The following is a 12,018-nucleotide window of genomic DNA, read 5'->3' as shown; positions in this document are numbered from 1 at the left end:
ATTTCTGTCTCGTTGATCTGTCTAATGTTGACAATGGAGTGTTGAAGTCTCCCATTATTATTGTATGGGAGTCTAAGTCTCTTTGTAAGTCTCTAAGGACTTGCTTTATGAATCTGGGTGCTCCTGTATTGGGTGCATATATATTTAGGATAGTTAGCTCTTCCTGTTGAATTGATCCCTTTACCATTATGTAATGGCCTTCTTTGTCTCTTTTGAACTTTGATGGTTTAAAGTCTGTTTTATCAGAGACTAGTATTGCAACCCCCGCTTTTTTTTGTTCTCCATTTGCTTGGTAAATCTTCCTCCATCCCTTTATTTTGAGCCTATGTATGTCTCTGCATGTGAGATGGGTCTCCTGAATACAGCAGACTGATGGGTCTTGACTCTTTATCCAGTTTGCCAGTCTGTGTCTTTTAATTGGAGCATTTAGTCCATTTACATTTAAGGTTAATATTGTTATGTGTGAACTTGATCCTGCCATTATGATATTAACTGGTTATTTTGCTCGTTAGTTGATGCAGTTTCTTCCTTGCCTCGATGGTCTTTACATTTTGGCATGTTTTTGCAATGGCTGGTACCGGTTGTTCCTTTCCATGTTTAGTGCTTCCTTCAGGATCTCTTGTAAGGCAGGCCTAGTGGTGACAAAATCTCTAAGCATTTGCTTATCTGTAAAGGATTTTATTTCTCCTTCACTTATGAAACTTAGTTTGGCTGGATATGAAATTCTGGGTTGAAAATTCTTTTCTTTAAGAATGTTGAATATTGGCCCCCACTCTCTTCTGGCTTGTAGAGTTTCTGCCGAGAGATCTGCTGTTAGTCTGATGGGCTTCCCTTTGTGGGTAACCCGACCTTTCTCTCTGGCTGCCCTTAAGATTTTTTCCTTCATTTCAACTTTGGTGAATCTGGCAATTATGTGTCTTGGAGTTGCTCTTCTCGAGGAGTATCTTTGTGGCGTTCTCTGTATTTCCTGGATTTGAATGTTGGCCTGCCCTACTAGGTTGGGGAAGTTCTCCTGGATGATATCCTGAAGAGTGTTTTCCAACTTGGTTCCATTTTCCCCCTCACTTTCAGGCACCCCAATCAGACGTAGATTTGGTCTTTTTACATAATCCCATACTTCTTGCAGGCTTTGTTCATTTTTCTTTTTCTTCTTTTTTCTTTTGGTTTCTCTTCTCGCTTCATTTCATTCATTTGATCCTCAATCGCTGATACTCTTTCTTCCAGTTGATCGAGTCGGTTACTGAAGCTTGTGCATTTGTCACGTATTTCTCGTGTCATGGTTTTCATCTCTTTCATTTCGTTTATGACCTTCTCTGCATTAATTACTCTAGCCATCAATTCTTCCACTTTTTTTTCAAGATTTTTAGTTTCTTTGCACTGGGTACATAATTCCTCCTTTAGCTCTGAGAAATTTGATGGACTGAAGCCTTCTTCTCTCATCTCGTCAAAGTCATTCTCCGTCCAGCTTTGATCCGTTGGTGGCGATGAGCTGCGCTCCTTTGCCGGGGGAGATGCGCTCTTATTTTTTGAATTTCCAGCTTTTCTGCCCTGCTTTTTCCCCATCTTTGTGGTTTTATCTGCCTCCGGTCTTTGATGATGGTGATGTACTGATGGGGTTTTGGTGTAGGTGTCCTTCCTGTTTGATAGTTTTCCTTCTAACAGTCAGGACCCTCAGCTGTAGGTCTGTTGGAGATTGCTTGAGGTCCACTCCAGACCCTGTTTGCCTGGGTGTCAGCAGCAGAGGCTGCAGAAGATAGAATATTTCTGAACAGCGAGTGTACCTGTCTGATTCTTGCTTTGGAAGCTTCCTCTCAGGGGTGTACTCCACCCTGTGAGGTGTGGGATGTCAGACTGCCCCTAGTGGGGGATGTCTCCCAGTTAGGCTGCTCAGGGGTCAGGGACCCACTTGAGCAGGGAGTCTGTCCCTTCTCAGATCTCAGCCTCCGTGTTGGGAGATCCACTGCTCTCTTCAAAGCTGTCAGACAGAGTCGTTTGCGTCTGCAGAGTTTTCTGCTGCGTTTGTTACAGTTTACTGTGCCCTGTCCCCAGAGGTGGAGTCTACAGAGACAGGCAGGTTTCCTTGAGCTGCTGTGAGCTCCACCCAGTTCGAGCTTCCCAGTGGCTTTGTTTACCTACTTAAGCCTCAGCAATGGCGGGCGCCCCTCCCCCAGCCTCGTTCCTGCCTTGCTGGTAGATCACAGACTGCTGTGCTAGCAATGAGGGAGGCTCCGTGGGTGTGGGACCCTCCCCGCCAGGAGTGGGATATGATCTCCTGGTGTGCCTGTTTGCTTAAGGCGCAGTATTGGGGTGGGAGTTACCCGATTTTCCAGGTGTTGTGTGTCTCAGTTCCCCTGGCTAGGAAAAGGGATTCCCTTCCCCCTTGCGCTTCCCAGGTGAGGCGATGCCTCGCCCTGGTTCAGCTCTCGCTGGTCGGGCTGCAGCAGCTGACCAGCACCGATCGTCCGGCACTCCCCAGTGAGATGAACCCAGTACCTCAGTTGAAAATGCAGAAATCACCGGTCTTCTGTGTCGCTCGTGCTGGGAGTTGGAGACTGGAGCTGTTCCTATTTGGCCATCTTGCTCCGCCACTAGATTAAGTATTTATTGAGGCTCTCAGATGAAGGTCTTCAGGACTTAGACCTTAGTTATTCATTAAAAGAAGTTAATCTCTTACATCTTTAGATGAATGCACAGTTACATGTAGACATATAGCTTAGAATGTATATAAGCTCTGGAAAACGTTGAATTTTGAGTTGGTCTGGTGATAATTTCCAGGCCTTCTCTCTGTAACCAGTTACAGAAATAAAAACTCTCTTCCTCTCCAGTTCATCTGCATCTCATTATTGAGTCACGAGAAATAGCAGCCTGACCTTCAGTTTGGTCCAGGAACATTATGACTTTGGAGGACTGTTGGGAAGGCATGATTGCATTTTGCAATGTGTGAAGGACATGATTTTTTCAGGGGCCAAGGGTGGAATGATATTGTTTGAATTTGTATCCTTGCCCAAAACTCAGTTTTAATTGTAGTCTCCAGTTTTTGAGGTGGAGCATGGTGGTAGGTGATTGAATCATTAGGGTGGATTTTCTGCTGGGTACTGTGTCACACAATAGTGAGAGAATTCTAGTGAAATATGATAGTTTAAAACTGTGTGGCACCTCCCCTGCCCTTTCTTCCTTCTGTTCTGGTCATGTAAGATGTGGCTGCTTCCCCTTCACCTTCCACAATGACTGTAAGTTTCTTGAGGCGTCCTAAGAAGCGTAAGCTGCTATGTCCCTTGTATAGCCTGCAGAACCATGAGCCAATTGAACCTCTTTTTTTAAAATAAATTACCCAGTCTCAGGTAATTCTTTGTAGCAGTGAGAGAGTGGACTAATACAACTATATTGCCCAAAGTGACTTAGCTGGATTTCTGGTTACAGAAACATCAGGCTAGTTACCTCAGTAACTGGGCTGTTGTCTCTCAGCTTTGGCTTTGATCCCACCTTTCCATGTCCTACTCTGCATCTTCACCCCATGAAGATGGGGTGAAGACTCTGAAGATTGCATCCCAGCTCACTCCCTATTAGGATCCACTAATAGTGGACATATAGGGATACTGGAAGTCTTCAGGGACAAAAAAGGACTTGTTCCTTCTTGCTTGCTCCTTGTTCTTCTTGTAAACACAATAGCTATGTTTTTTGTTTGTTTGTTTGTTTGTTTTTTAATTGTGGTAGTGATGGTTTTAAGCACAGGAATTTTTTCTGCTTGCAGCTTTTCTAAATAACTGGAGTTAGCCTCACTGGGACCCTTCACAGATATTAGAACTGGCAGGCTGGTGATCCCTCCTCAAAGGTCTAATTTCAGCTCTGTGGATTCCCTCTCTGAGTTCCTAAGGCATTAGTACCAGCTAAGCAGGATTCTTATCCTTCCCCACAAGCCTTGCAGAACCTCCACTTGCAAGGCTCTAACTTTTATCAATTCTTTCTTCTTCCTTCTGTTTCCTTAGCCTCAGGAGTGGTAGTTGCTTTCCTTAGCTACTAACTCTAATATCTCAGTGTCTCTTATTTGCCTTCTCAGTTCTCCAGTATCTGGTTAACAAGTCTTTATTTTCAATTTCCTTGGTTAGAATAATTGAATAGTTAAATAATTGAATGTGGCTTCTGTCAATGAAATAAGTCAAACTCTGTAAAATATTTAAAGAGATTCATTCTGAGCCAAATATGAATAACCATGGCTCATGACAGAGCCCTCAGGAGGTCCTGTGAACATGTGCCTAAGGTGGTTGGGGTGCAGCTTGGTTTTATATCTTTTAGGAAAGCATTAGACATCATTAAGAAATACATTGATTTGGTCCAGAAAGGCAGGACAACTCGAAGCGGGGGTTGGGGGTAGGATTGCGCCGGGATGGTGCTTCCAGGATGTAGATACATGTAAACATTTTCTGGTTTACAAATGGTTGAGTTTGTCTAAAGACCTGGGATCAAAGAAAGGAATGTCTGGGTTGAGGTTGTGGAGACCAAAGCTCTATCACGCAGATAAGGCCTCCAGGTAGCAGGCTTCAGAGAGAACAGGTTTTAACATGTTTCTTCTCAGACTTAAAGTTGGTGTTGATATTAATGCTGGAGAGGTATAATGAGGTATGTTGGACCCCTACTTCCTGCCATGGCCTGAACCAGTTTTTGAGGTTAAGTTTTAAAAGAACCCTGGCTGAGGAGGAAGTCCATTTAGATGGTTGTGGAGGGAGGGGGCTTAGAATTTTATTTTTGGTTTATACTTCTCTCTCCATACTGAAGTTCAACTGACATATCAAGTTATTCAGACCATTCTCCCACAGGAAACAAGTTTTAAAAGTTGGATAAAAAAGAAAAAAAGAATCTTAAAAGCACCAAAGAGCTAACAGCATAATAAGAAATTACCAAGCCAAATTCAAAAGAAAAGCTGGAATTCTTAGAGGCAAAAGGAGGAAAGAACCTTTTGCCCCAAGGGTTTGTTGATCCCTGGTAGATTTGGACTTAGACTTTGGTTGTGAGAGGGGTAAATGTCAAGCCCAGAGATGAAGAGGCTGCATCTTCAAATTAATGATGAACTAGAGATAATTCTATCCCTCCCCCCTTACCCCCATGGGTCTGCATGGCATGCTGTCTTGGTGCTGAGCAGAGTAGGAGTTAAAAAAAAAAAGATAAATAGATAAATAAATAAAAAGAAAAGAGAAGAAAAAAAAGAAAAGGAATCTTATCCCTGAGAAGCTGTCATTATGGGTGTGGAAGGAAAGATAAAATGGGACAGAGAAATATGTAGAGGAATAATGAAAATGTTTGGATACTTTTCTAGAACTGATAAAATGATATCAATACATAGATTCAAGGGGTCAAAGTAAGAGATACATTATACAGAAATTTTAGAACCCCAGCAATAACAGAAACATCTTTAAAGCTGCCATGAGTGGGGGTGGAGGGAGATAGATTAAACTCATAGAGCCTCAGTTAGACTCCCAGCAATTTTTCATGATACACAAAAATGGAAACAGAAAAGATGGTGGAAGGATATCTTCAATGTGCTAAAAAGAAGTAGTAAATTTATCTTTTAATTATGAGGATGAAAAAAGTCACTATCAGGGAAAAGAAAAGGAGAAAATTCTCACTGTCTGATTCTCAATAAAGGAAATGCTATAGGATATACTTTAGGAAGAGGTGATTCCAGGAAGAAGGTCAGGGTGGAAAGAAAATACAAAGAATAACAGGATTATGGTGGCTCACACCTGCAATCCCTGCATTTTGGGAGGCCGAGGTGGGTGGATCACTTGAGTTCAGGAGTTCAAGACCAGTCAGGCTAACATGGTGAAACCCCATCTCTACTGAACATACAGAAAAAAATTAGCTAGTCATGGTGGCAGGCACCTGATATTCTAGCTACTTGGGAGGCAGAGACAAGAGAATCTTGAACCCAGGAGGCAGAGGTTGCAGTGAGCCACTGCACTCCAGCCTGGGCAACAGAGTGAGACCTCATCTTAAAAAAAAGTAAATGGAATGGAAAATACATGGATAGATCTAAGCAAGCATTGGGAATAAAAAATTTAAATAATAATATATGATGATAAAATTATTAAGTTATATATAATTTGTTTGGGTGCAGTAGATCATGCCTGTAATCCCAGCACTTTGGGAGGCTGAGGCAGGTGGATTGCATAAGCTCAGGAGTTTGAGACCAGCCTGGGTAACATGGTGAAACCTTGTCTCTACAAAAAATACAAATATTAGCCAGGCATGGTGGCATGCACCTGTAGTACCAGCTACTCGGGAGGCTGAGGTGGAAGAATGACTTGAGCCTGGGAGAGGGACGTTGCAGTGACATGAGATCACGTCACTGCACTCCAGTCTGGGTGACAAAGCCAGACCCTGTCTCAAAATACACACACACACAAACACACACACACACACCCCTTTCACAATATAGTTCATAATAAAGTTTACACATTAGGTATTCCAATGGTATAATCACTTAGCTTCAATCTTTGTACCACAGACAAGCATTGAAGATGTTAGATGGCATATAGAGGCATTAACAAATTATACCCCAAAAGCCCTAAATGATAGCTGCATGATCTCTCTTTGCTAAATAATGAAGTCATGCTTATGAGGAAAGCTGTGCTGCCAAATCTTATGGCTTTAAGTATACTCAAGACAGCCCAAGGGGGAACCTGCACCACCATAAAAATTGAATGCTGTGTTTATATTCCAGATGAATCTAAGAACATAACCTGACTTATGACTAATATGAAAACCCAGATAACCAACCTGTCAGATCCAAAACCCTCACTAATCAATTGGTTAAATGGTTGGTTTAAATCCTAGGGAACTTGGTGGCAGAAGCTAAGTGATCATACCATCGGAATACTGAATGTGTCCAAAAAGATTGTAAATAAAGAAGATTTGCTGATTTTTGCAAGGTTTGAATTACTTATCGTGGTGCCCAAGCATAACCTGAAAAACATTGTCCTAACCACCCTGGAAGTAACCACAGCCATAAGTTAGTGCCACATAGCCAATATGTCCCATCTGGAGCTAGTCAATAAATACCTAGTCACTGCATACCATCAGCGGCATGCTAGTCAGTGTCTTGTAATACGATAATGTGGTCACCGCATTCTCCAGGTATCCACCCCATATCTCTTGTACTTTTTGGCCATAGGTTCTTGGTGTGGTTTCTTTGCTCCCAGTATAAAGAAGCATTTTGACTGAGTTGGCCAAATGAAGGGGTGAGCCAGATAAATCCATCCCAAATTTGCTTTATCTCATTTTGAAAATGGGCTGTTGTTTGGGGTGTGGTTACCACTTCCTGTTTTTGTTGGGGGGATGCTAAAGTGAGAGCTAATGAGCTGATCCTTTCCCTTGAAATACTTTTCCTATGTCCCTTGTTCTTAAACATGTTTTTAATGGGCCAATTCTATATATTGTCTTTTGTTATGCCATTACTAAGGATACCAGGCCATTTCTGTGATGTAATAAATTTTTGGTATTCTATCCAGTCCTGACCTTGGAAGGGGGATACCCACCGTGGCAGACCAGAGCCACTGGAAAGAGGCATGAGTCCACATATCCAGTAGGTATCCTTTTATAATCTGTCTGTATAATCCTGAGCCCATTGTAGAAACAGGTTCATTTCATTGGCATCGGTGATTGGCAGTGGCACGAAGGTGTATGGACCTAGGATCAATGAATCAGTGATAGCAAGGTTGGGAAATTCACTTTAGTTACTAAAGGATGTTAAATCAGACAGTTTAAATGCCCTGTTCTTTATAAGATAGGAGTTGCTGTTATATCTAGGACAATAATTGTAACAGTTATTGTACAATAAACGTAGGCATTCCTTTGTATACATGCCTGGTCCTGTGTCTTGGCGTTAAACAGTCCACAACAGCTGTCATCTGTTTTTAATCGTGGGTCGAAGATTTATGTTTAGTAAACTGGAGGTAAAGGTCTTTGTTAGGAGTTACAGTCCACTCAGGAGGTTGTGCCTTTCTAAGATGAGAGATGTGAATCCATGAGTCTATACCGTCTAATTTTGCGGCATATGGATTTGTCAATGGTATCTGGTATGGGACCTTCCATCGTGGTTGAAGGGAATCCTTTATTAGATGTCTTTTCCAATAGACAAAATCTCTGGGTTACAGATCATGACCAGGCATCTCATCTTCAGGGAGCACACTGTAAAAGGAATTCTTTAATGAATCTTGGCTTTTTGAAGAGATGATAAAGGAGTCCCTCACAATATTGCAATGTATCTCCCTTGGGAAAAGTTGGATTGGTTATCTTCATTTCCATATACATGGCCTTCCTGTTGTAATTTCATAAGGGGACAGTTAATGTTTACCAAAAAGGGTGGATTGGGGTGTAAGCAGCACTAGGAGGAGTCCTTTGGGCCAGGGGAGGTGAAATGCCTTTGTGAACTTAGATAGATATGTTTTAATTATTCCACTGAGCCTCTCCACCAGGCCTGAGGACCAGGGATAGTAGACACATGGAAATGTTAAAATATGGGCTGAATTTTACAAATATTTTGAATAACCTGGCCAGTAAAGGGAGTTCCCCTGTCATTGTGAAGTACGCAGGGGACTCTACGCGGTGGCATAATTTTTTTCTAGTAGATTTTTTCCAGCTGCCATAGCTGTTACTTACCTGCAGGGAAAAGTTTCAACCCAAAGGGAAAATATGCAGACCATTATTAAAACATACTTGTAATTTTGAGATGATGGCAGCTGGATAAAATCAATCAATACCTCAAAAGGTCCAGCTGGAACAGGAAAATGACCCTTGGCCCCATGGAGAGACTTTCCTGAGTTATATTTGGACAAATATCACATGAAGAGTAAACCATTTGCCACCATGAAGGATGGTTTCCAGTAATATTTTTTTACACAAGGGTTTCATTTTATCTGGAATCCAATGGGTCAGATTATGAATATATTCCATAAGGGCATCTGATATCCCATTGGAATAATGGATTTATTATTAGGTCCACATCATATTTTAGTTTCGAAAGTCAAGGATCCCCCTGCTTGTTTCCAAGTGGATTTCTTTTTTGTTGGAGCTATGCTCTCGGTTTCTTTCAACATGTTCTTTAAGTGTTTCAGGTTTTATGGCCATTTCCTGGATTGGGGCTGGTGGCTCGAATGCTGCATTTTCAGCTGTGGCATCAGCCAATTGGTTGCCCTGACTTTCTGTGGAGTCTAGTTTTGAGTGACCTGAGATTTTTATAATTGTCAAACGTTTTGGTTTTAGTATAACTCCTAACAGCTCTGATATTTATTGTATATTTTATTATTATTATTATTTTGAGATGCAGTCTTGCTCTGTCGCCCAGGCTGGAGTGCAGTGGTGTGATCTCGGCTCACTGCAAGCTCTGCCTCCCGGGTTCATGCCATTATCCTGCCTCAGCCTCCCGAGTAGCTGGGACTACAGGCTCCCACCCCCACACCTGGCTAAATTTTTTGTAGTTTTAGCAGAGACAGGGTTTCACCGTGTTAGCCAGGGTGGTCTCGATCTCCTGACCTCGTGATCTGCCTGCCTTGGCCTCCCAGAGTGCCGGGATGACAGGTGTGAGCCACTGTGCCCGGCCTATTGTACATTTTTTATGGGTTGCTTTGAGGAGGTTAAATACTCTCTCTCTTTCCATAGCATCCCAAAGTCATGAGCAACCCCAAAAGCTGTCAGTGTAAATGTTTGCAGCCTTCTCTTTTGCCAATTGACAAGCTCAGGTCAGTTAGGGCAATCAATTTGGCAACTCCACTTGAGCTGATCTGGCTTAGGGAAGAGGACCGGCTTCAATTACCTCTCATAAGGAAACCACAGCATATCCTGCTCTAAAATTTCCATCCTCTCCTCTTAAATAAGATCCATCTGTATACTATTCTATCTTAGCATTATCCAGTGCCATCTATTGTAGGTCTGCCATGGGGGTAACAAGTCGGTCAGTCATTACAACACAGTCATGAGGGGTTTTGTTGGAAGGGCCCAGCAAGACAGTGGCTGGATTAAGATCACTATAGTGGGAAATAGTTATATTGGGAGATAATAAAAGCAAAAATTTATAAGACGCTAACCAGTTGACAGACAGATCTTGAGTGGGATGACAGTTTAGAAGGGTCTCCAGAGAATGTAGCACAAAAATGATAAGGGAGTAACCCATAATAATTTCTTCAGCAGACTTGTACAGAAGGGCCATAGCTGTGATTGCTCTCATACAAGGAGGCAGCCCTTGAGCCACAGGGTCCAGCTGTTGGCTACAATAGCCAATAGGTCTCTGATGATCACCATGTTTATGGGTCAGTACTCCAAATGCAGCACGTACAATTTCGTGTGCAAAAAGGGAGAAAGGAAATTTGTAGTTTGGGTTTTCTAAGGCAGAGGCATTACTTAGAATTTCCATTATTTGTTATACTGCTGATTGTCCCTCTGGAGTCCACGTGATGGGATCAGATTGTTCATTTTTTTAGGTATGCATACAGAGGTTAAGCCATAGGGAAAAAAGTCGGTATCCAGTTTCTATAATAGCCTGCCAGGCCCCAAAATCCTCTAAGTTGTTCCTTAGTGACAGGCATGGGGATAGCTGAAATTCCTCTTACACTGTCAGGGTTCATACTCAGTCCTTTGACAGAGATAATATGCCCCTGATACTTAAGTCTCAGTAAACATAGCTGAAGTTTGTCTTTGGACACTTTGAGTTCCTTGGTGGCTGTTTGAGTAAATATAGTCTATCTTCTTAAGAGGAAGAGAGTGTGTCTGAATAAAGGAGAAGGTCATCCACATACTGGATGAGTGTTGAGCCCTGGGTAAAAATTAAATCCTCTGGTTTGGTGCTGTGGTTCGTGCCTGTAATCCAGCACTTTGGGAGGCCAAGGTCAGGAGTTTCAGACCAGTCTGGCCAACATGGCGAAACCGTGCCTCTACTAAAAATACAAAAGTTAGCCAGGCATGATGGTGGGCCCCTGTAATCCCAGCTACTCTGGAGGCTGAGGCAGGAGAATCACTTGAACCTGGGAGGCAGAGGTTGCAGTGAGCTGAGATCTGCCATTGCACTCCAGCTTGGGTGACAGAGTGAGATTCCATCTCAAAAAAAAAAAAAAAAAAAAAAAAAAAAAAAAAAAAAAAAAAAATCAAATCCTCTAAATCAGCTTTTAATATTTGGGAAAAGTAAGTGAGACTTTCTGTACACTCTTGGGGCATTTCTGTCTGTGTATTGTTATTCTTGTGTATTGTTATTCTTTCCAAGTAAAGGCAAATATCCAAATATTGGCAGTCCAGACCTACAGGAATACTAAAGAAGGCCCTGCAGAGACCCACAACTGAGAAATACTGACTGTAGTGAGTATAGTTGATAGAAGCGTATGTGGGTTGGGGACTACTGGGTGCCTGGGTATTATGACATTGTTTATTGCCCTCAAGTCCTGCACACGTCTCCATCTTCTCCTGCTTAGTTTCTTTACAGGGAATATAGGGCCATTGCAGGGGATTGTGCAGGAAATAATGAGCCCCTTTTTCAGATAATCTTGTGTGATAGGGACAATTTCATCTATGGCTCCCTGTCATCGAGGATATTAAGATTGAGTAGGGGTTTCTTTGGGTTTTTCTCTACCTTTTGAGTAGTTGAGAATATATTCCCTATATCCGTATTTGACTGAGACCATAAGTGGGATGGGACATCCTTTAGCAAGTGCTCTGCTTCTGTTGTTAACAGGAAGACTGGGGAAGCTAAAAGGAGTTTTGCTGCTTTCTGCTATTTATTCCAATGTTCTTTCTTCTCCCCTAATATTTCCTTCTCTGTCTTCACTTCACTTTCCTGGTCACAAGAGAATGTTTTAACATTACTGGTACTAAATTGTGGTACATTGTCAGGACCTTTTTTAATTTGGTATTTTTGGTCCCCGGACTCTAATTCTTAAAAAAGTTCAACTTTTGATGAAAAAGAGATATGGGCATTATGGATGTTGAGGAGATCACAGACCAAAAGATTGACAGGGGCCCCAGGGCATATTAGAAACA

This window comes from Macaca thibetana, chromosome 6 (assembly GCF_024542745.1).
Source record: "Macaca thibetana thibetana isolate TM-01 chromosome 6, ASM2454274v1, whole genome shotgun sequence".
In the NCBI taxonomy this organism is placed as follows: domain Eukaryota; kingdom Metazoa; phylum Chordata; class Mammalia; order Primates; family Cercopithecidae; genus Macaca; species Macaca thibetana.
This window is presented reverse-complemented; position numbering follows the sequence as displayed.